The sequence below is a fragment of the Genypterus blacodes genome, unplaced genomic scaffold (assembly GCF_046128005.1).
Source record: "Genypterus blacodes isolate CSIRO-AG114 ecotype Tasmania unplaced genomic scaffold, CSIRO-AGI_Gbla_v1 ptg000023l_1, whole genome shotgun sequence".
NCBI lineage: Eukaryota > Metazoa > Chordata > Actinopteri > Ophidiiformes > Ophidiidae > Genypterus > Genypterus blacodes.
This window is the reverse complement of record NW_027466836.1, coordinates 286,071-294,507: the sequence shown is the minus strand read 5'-3', so window position 1 is coordinate 294,507 and position 8,437 is coordinate 286,071.

The following is an 8,437-nucleotide window of genomic DNA, read 5'->3' as shown; positions in this document are numbered from 1 at the left end:
TTATGACTCTAACCAGACGGCACATCAGAGTCAAAACAGAGGTTTAAGGGGGCAGAAAGCTGCTGTTAAAGGTACGGAGCTAATTGAAAAGCATTCAGAGCAATTAGTTTGTAGAGCATGTAGGGGAAAAAAGGTCCCCATCAATTACCGGAATTATACATGGAAATGTATGCAGACAGACGGACAGCAGCTGTTTTGATTGCAAGGGAGAGATGAGAAAAACATGGAATATGCAGAGTGTGTATGACACAAAAATCCATTAAGGATGTAAATATTTGTAATTAGAGGGAGGGAAAAAAACAGGGAAGCAATATGTGCAGTGCCGGCAAATGTATAGAAACGGAGATGATGCACTGACGGAGATATGATGATATTCACTATGGACAATTGGTAAATGGACAGACTGTTGAATCGGACGTCGGTGTGTGTGTTTGTGTCGCTGGCTGTCTCCTTATCAAAACTCCAGATGGACACGCTGATTGAATTCCACGCATATCAGGCATTATTGGCACAGGCGTCATGGAAACAATATTGCCAAACCCTCTGAGAAGACTGAGCTGTGACACGCGTCTTGTAAAGCAAAATGGCAGAATGTCGGCAGTCTGCGAAACACACAAGCCGCGTGACTGTTTGCGTGGATCCTGTGTTATTCTATACCGAACATGCTAGCGCTCTCGTGGAAGCTGTGCGGCAAAAACTGTCAAGATCCCGATCACAGGAATGCGTCACATTCATTATGAGTCCATGCAGGCATCTGTGAGGGCACCATCATCTGGCAGGAAAGGCTCGTTATGCACCGGCTGATGTTTCAAGTTAAGGTGTGAAATCAAGACGTGTCAGCAGCACTCGATATGCCGTGCGATGGTCTGGGCTGAGTGATCATACATGGAGTCTTCACACCAATTAAAAACCTTTGAATTCTACCATGTTTCACACGCTTCATTGGCTTCGTTTCCCGGGTGATCAAAGGAGTCGTAGGAGCCTTTTTACAAAATGTGCTCTCTCTCCTTGTAGCGTCTCTGTTTCAAACTGTGTGAACAAATGTGATTCCCTGTTTAGATTGTTACGCAGTTGAGTTATTCCCTAAACAGATCAACCCTTAAAACCCATTTCTCATCCATTAGCATTACTTTACAGTAGCATTAGCATGAGTTTATGATATATTCCTGTAATTAGAACGGGCTGGTTGTGATTAAACATGAAGCATGAAACACTCGTAAATATTCATCAAGCAAGTCTGCATAGCTGTCATGCATTTAGATCAGAACTACAAATACCTCCATGTGTACAGAATGGATTGAACTCTTTTGTAGACGTGTGTGTCATTACTGATTTAGCAGTGGGAGGAAATGATGACTTGTAAATGAGTTGTAAAACATTCTAGCACATTTGCTAATGTGTTACCAAAAATGGCATTTAGTTGTGAACTGTAAGAAACGGAAAATCAGTCAAACTGGTTTACAGATCGATTCACATTCTGTTCTGCGATAGCTCTCTGTGGCGGGCATGAGAGGGACCCCCCCCCCCCCCCCCCCCCCCACCCTGCCCCCCTCCCCTCCTGTAACACTGTCAAGGGCTTAGATTCAGATGTGACGCTTTGTCAGAGAGGAAATCACTGCACCGAGGAACAGCGTGCGCTTGAAGAACACGGCGGGTTTCAAGATAGCACAGACGACAAGACAGGAGCTGATGTGAGCACCTGCAGCTCTTGTGTACAGAGAAGAAGCCACGCAGGAAGGAAATGAACACCTCCGTCTGTCTGTTTGCTCTCCAAATGACACTTGTAAGGTGTTTGGTATATTACCCAGTTACACGTCGTCAACACATCAAGACCCCGTGCAAGCGTGTGTGTGTCGACAAAGGAGAGAGAGAGAGAGAGAGAGAGGCGGATAAAACAAATTATTCAGCAGCGATTTTGAAGCACCACATGAGGCCTCGGGCGAACAATACAAACAACTTAGGCAGCCACTCTGTATCAGGGCTGTGGACAAAAAAGACACACACTGGGCTCACCATCAAAGGCTCTCCGTCTTTGCCAGCAAGTTGTCACCGCAAAGGTAATAACTCTCTCTCTCACTTGCTCGTTTGCTCTCTCTCTCTCCATTTTTCATGCAACACAATGTAATTACTCCGACTCGGCAGTGTAGGGATTGTTTGATAAAGACGCCCATCCCACAGACGTTGTGTGGGTGTCAAAGACATCTGACGGCTGTGGACGTCGCACCCCCACATCCCCCTTGCTGGGCGCTCCCCCGCATGTCGCTGCTTGATCCAGCTATCAAAGGCCTCGTATGTCTCGGAAAGACGATTACTTACTCGCAAAGTACAAGCAGTCCTGGACGGAGCACCCGTGGGTGTTTGTAACCGGGGTGCCGATGAAGATTCATACAGATGGAAGTCAGGGTGACAATGTGAAGCTTTGAGGTGGTGTGGTTACTTTGTCCAGTCTTCCTGTGGCAGTGAGGTCCTAACTTGATTGACTCGTAATTCTGTTTCATTGAACCTTACCTTGAACTGTAATGGATCTTTGGTGGTTCTAATGACGCCCAGTTTGAATCCCACCATCAAATACTTTAACGTTAATTCAACAGTAGCTGTGGTTAGCGGTGGTCTATGTGCAGGTGGTCTACCTGTAGATCCCCTTATGTTCCTTTAAGGGTCGAGTTCAGTTTAATTTTCAATTCATTGGAGTTTGGATCTTTGTGTGGAGCTTTTGTGTCAAGCTCAACCTCAATAAACTTTGACAGATTCAAAGTGTCTTCTAGCTAGGGAGCCTTGACAGCTGTGGCAGTTCATCATAGCCAAGATGGGAAAATTAATTTTGTTCCACCTCACTTCAGGTGTGACACTGAACTCCCTTCTCCTGTCTGACGCAGACTGGAGGTGTGTGTGTGTGTGTGTGTGTGTGTGTGTGTCAGAGACATGGGCGGCTGAGTGGAAAATGTTTCATGTGGACCCCACAATTTTGCTCTTAAGCACAGAAAGAGCTCAACTAATGGTGCGGAGCAAATTGAGGAATCGCTCTCCAGCACTGTGCTGAGCAGGAACGTTAGATTTGCGTTCAGTGACGACTGTGCTCCTATTCCCGCTGTGCTTCAAGCAACTTAAAGATGGAGGAAATTAGAACAAGTGACATCTCCTCCTCCTCCAGGTTTTGGGTAATTATGCGCTTCACAAGCTCAAACAAGCATCATCACAACATGCGTTTCGGAGGGACCGGTAGTTGTCACCCAGCGCCTTTGTGCACAAACAAAATTCAGAATTCCTCAGATCCTGGAAAGAAGCAGGTCACACCAGCATCCGTGTGTGTGTGTGTGTGTGTGTGTGTGTGTGTGTGTGTGTGTGTGTGTGTGTGTGTGTGTGTGTGTGTGTGTGTGTGTGTGTGTGTGTGTGTGTGTGTGTGTGTGTGTGTGTGTGTGTGTGTGTGTGTGTGTGTGTGTGTGTGTGTGTGTGTGTGTGTGGTAACCCACAAGGCATCAGGTCCATTTGATGAAAAGTCACAACAAAGACTTCTACTGCCATTCAGGAAATGATATCAAGGACAAACCTCCTTATCCACTTGTGTCCTGTAAAGCTTCCTTTATACAGCACTTAAGGCTCCAGCACTCAGCAGAGAGGAATGAAATCAGCACAAATCAAAATGTGACACAGTAAGACTATGTCCATTGTAACTCCATTTATTCCGGCATGTCAACGTCTCATTCTGCGTGTTTCCTCCTGCTGCAATGACACAACAGACGAAGATCAGGTGTCATGTGTACGTGTCGACCCCGTGCATGGAACGCCTGTTTTTATTATCTTTCATCGCAGTTTAGACAAATACTCTGATTATCTGGAGCATGGAAACGTGCGACTCCATCCGCCACACACACACACACACACATACAGTATACAAACACGCCGAGACAACACCCCCCGCTGTGAGAACCCCCCTCCGCCCCAGTGAGCTCCTGCTTTATGTTTCCAAACCTTGATTCATGTGAGACGTGACACTCACGGCCTCTTCATCTCCGGGGGAGCTGCACTGCTGCTAACCTCTGAAACACCGAAATGAATAAACACAACTGCCACAATAAACAACCTCACTCGCGCTGAATTAGTATTATCTAAATAGAATCACCTTTTCTTCTCGGCCACGTGTACGACAGGTTTAGCACAATGGAGCAATTAACATAATGGCCTCTAGCTGAGAGTGGGAGAGAGGGAGGCAGAGGGAGAGAGAGAGAGAAAGAGATATGAAGCAGGGACACATTGAGGTAATAAAGCTACAAATCAACACCGCAGCCTCCTGGTTTGTCTCACAGATGCATAATGCTGCAGATTTTAATAAAATATTCATTATGCTGCATACATACTACAAAGCTTTCCCTTGATTCTCCAGAGAATTCCCTCGTTTATAAAGATGCATTCAGTTATTCAGCATTTGGTCGATAATAGGGAGATTTCATCACGTTGACGATTCAGAATGAAATGTAATTAAGAACAAAACGGATGTAATTTCTTTTATAATTGTATGGAAACCTGTAGGTGTGAGGTGAAATTTGAGAAATGAACCTGATAGAGAAGGAATGTAAAAGTTTCATTTGTGAACCTTCCTAAGTCTCACCTTGTGTCTGACACTGATATATGCCACAGAGCAAAACGCTGAGTCAGCACAAAAACTGAAGGGAAACAAATATGGAGAGAGAGAGCGAGAGAGAGAGAGAGGGAGGAAAGGTGAGGGAGGAGGGCAGAACAGCAAGCCAGACTGACTCTGTGTGTGTGAGGGATGCAGGCGAGATGAAAGCAGCATGTGTATAGAGTGTGTAGTGTGCAAGGAGAGGAATGGAGAGGAGGACGAGGCAGGTAGAGAGAGGAAGGATCGAGGATCAAACGGGGAGAGAAAGACAACGCAGGAACTATAGCAACAAAACCGAAACAAAGCCGCTATTTTTCCACAAACGAACAGGCGAAGACGTCGATGTGTTTTATCAGCCCACAGGGAAGAAGGAACGTTATCTCCCTTCATCCCTTCATCCCTCCATCCCTCCATCCCTCCACCACAGCCTGTGTTTCCTTATGTGACAGGCTGACGAGCCTCTCCACTCATCCCTCAGTCCACAAACATCTGCCTTCACACACGTACACACAGCCAGACAGAGACACACTTTTATGCCTGCAAACCATCCAGCATGTGTGTACCTCTCGCTCTCTCTAACTCACACACACACACACACACATACGTGCACGCTCTTGCCTTCAGATCTGAAATGAGGTGGAAAAGTAACTGCGAGGCGAGCCGGGCGCCTGCAGCTATCTCAGGGATGAATACAACTATTCCATTACAAAAAGCTTTAATGTTGCCATATTGCGTCTGGCTCGCCGTGCAGTCCCATCATCACATTTCTCTTGAAGGTGGCCACACTGTTATTCCTGGCTGCAACTTTGCAGAGTAAGAGGGGTGAGGAGGGGGAGAGAGAGAGGGGAGAGAGAGAGGGTAGACGGCCAAACGACAGGAGTCAAGGGATGTGGCGTGAAAACAATGTGAACGCTTCTCCTCAACTGGCTTAACTCATCACACTGATTTCCATAATCCTGCTGAATCACATATTACGACACACACACACACACACACACACACACACACACACACACACACACACACACACACACACACGCATTGGGTCAGCGCAAGGCAGCCATGATGTTTTGGGGGTTAGGTGCCTTGCTCAAGGGCACCTTGGCAGCGCCCCAAACTGGCAACTCTCCAGCTGCCAGTCCACACAAGATCTCGGTAGCAGACCCACAATATTCTCTACGGTGGAAGAACATTCCCTGAACTTCCAGCAGAAACAGAGCAACACGGTTATCCCACTTGACACCTCTTAGGCCACCCTTCTGTATATAGGTAAGCCCACGCAAGTCTGACAATCGCTTGACTTTTGACTCTGATTTGAGAAATATCTCACTTCCACTTTCCTCCGAGCCGTTTCCTTTCATTCATTCCTCTCTGCCTGCGACTCTCACACACACACACACACTCGCTCCACTAACCCTATTTGAAGGAAACGGTCGACTCGCCACTCTGTGATGACTGCGCCCTGACCGTAAATGTGTTGTTTAATGCATTTTTTTTGTGGTTTTCGCCGGCTCCACATCACATGCAGAGATCAGAGCTAGAGAGGAGAAGAAGAAGAGTGAGAGAAGCAAAGAAGATGAAGAAAACAAAAGAATGCGGCATTGTATCTTTGCCATAAAATGAGTATTTATTAAAGTAATTGAGTTTCCTTTTCCCGGGCACTCGTAGATGCACAGAGGCTTATTAATCTACCGTGCTGTGGAATCTCTCAGAATTGGGAGGAAGCGGAAGGAGAATGAAAGGACGACTCATCTCTCACGCCAAACCTCCTGTTGCTCTGTCTGGAATGCTAAGGCGCTCTGAAGATCATAATCAATACCAGAATAAGGTTGTCTCATAACTTATTGCCAGCTCGAGCCATTTTCTGTCAACGGGAAAACGAGATGAATAGCGACGGAGCTGGTTTGTAGCAGTCTATCCTTCAAAGGCACATATGGAACAAAGAGGCGGGCTTGTTAATTTTCAGAAGCTCTATATTCGCTCTCTAATCTCAGCCGGGATCTCGTGCTGGGGTCAGAGACGCAGCATGAGGCCTGTTTTGTTCAACAGTTCAATAGGAGGATGCAGTTGGAGAAGCATGTGTGTGTGTGTGGGGGGGGAAGTGACGCAAAGCAAAGAGGTTTGAAAACGATTCGGAAATTCTGTTTGAGGGGAAATCAGAGTTGGAGGTGAAGCAGGTGAAGAGCATGTGATGACCATGTGCATTGGTCATCTGTGTGTGTGTGTGTGTGTGTGTGTAGCTTCACACACACTCTTATTGTCTGTGAGAGACGGTTCCAAGCAGCAGCAGTGACAGAACATGGGAAATGGGTCTGTAGCTGCAGCTGAAATAAGCGGCTGCCATTCAGAGGTAATAAAGTGCAGTTCCATGAAGCAAAACAAGCGAAGGCGACAGCGGCGGGTCGGCGTTTCCTCGACTGACAAAACGTGATGAAGTCTGACGTTTCCTCCTGGTTTCACCATCAGTCACTGGGGTTAATGTGCTGGAGTGTAATCCTGAACACATCAGACACGCTGTAATTACAGTTTTCCACATCAGGAGCTGCGATGTTGTCACTCAGGTTGATAACTCTGCAGTGTGTTGGTGAGACATCAAGCGGCGCACCCAGCTGCATACAAACACCTCACTCACCAGCTGGTTAAACACCAGGGGCCCTCCTGCTAAACAACGGCTTCATTCAAGGGGAGGCAGAATCATTCAACGCCACATAGTGTCTCACAAACACCACTCACTTCAGCCTTCATCATCATCAGCATCATCATGTGTCAGAATTTGACCTTAAATCCCAAATTAGTCACTCAAACGTTTTGGATGAATCATTTTGTTGCACTGCGCTTCTATACATTTCTGACTTTCACTATTTTGCAATCCTGGCTCAGTTTTCTCTTTATTGCAGCATCAGTTCAGACGGAACATTCCAGATGATGGATTGTTATAAATTGTTATTTCCTTTAAACATTCCCTCATTAGCTTGACTCCATTTCCATATGGTGCTTTTGCTCCCGGTATTTCTTAATGGTTTCCTGGAAAGTATCTTATTTGTATTTAAGATGAAATATATTACACTTCAGGTTTTCATATTTGCATACATTGGGCATTTCTGTATTTATATATCCTCCTCTCCCTCGGGGGGGTAAACGTTGTATATGGCAGCACCCTGCTGTGGAGAGACAGCCTCCCACATGTCTCAACTCTTTACACAGATAAACAAATTAATTACCGAGCCAGATTCCATCGTTCTCTCATGCGTCTGCTGAGAATGAAGAGGAATGATGTCGGAGGCACGCAGAGCGATATCGCCTCACCCCCTGACAACAACACGTGTACTGTGAGAGCACAGCGATGTCTGTGTGTGGCTGCCAGCACAGCCTGACTCATCGTCACCTCCACACCTTCATCTTTGCATTCATCTTCAAGTTCTGTGTTGGATCAAGCGACAGCTAAATGTGAGCACTCATAGCTGCAGCGTCTCACCAAATGGTTTGTTCCCGTCATGAACCCCTGCCTCCACATGTGAAACACCGGTGGTAAACCAGCTTTGTGAAGGAAGTGACCTTGCCTCTGTTGGCCTACATTAACTGGTGTGTGTGCGACTCAGAGAGGGTCCACTAATGCACAGTAATCCTCCCAACACAATGACCCCAATCCCTTAAATCTGTCAATAGGGAAGCTGATGCTGCAGATTAGAGATCTGATGTGATGATACCGAGCGACTCGGCTCTCATCTTCTAGCTTCCTAGACAGTTTGTGGCAGAAACGCGTCGCTGTTCACGCCCAGACTGCAGCGTGTTTGCAACTCTATCAGACAGGGTAACTTT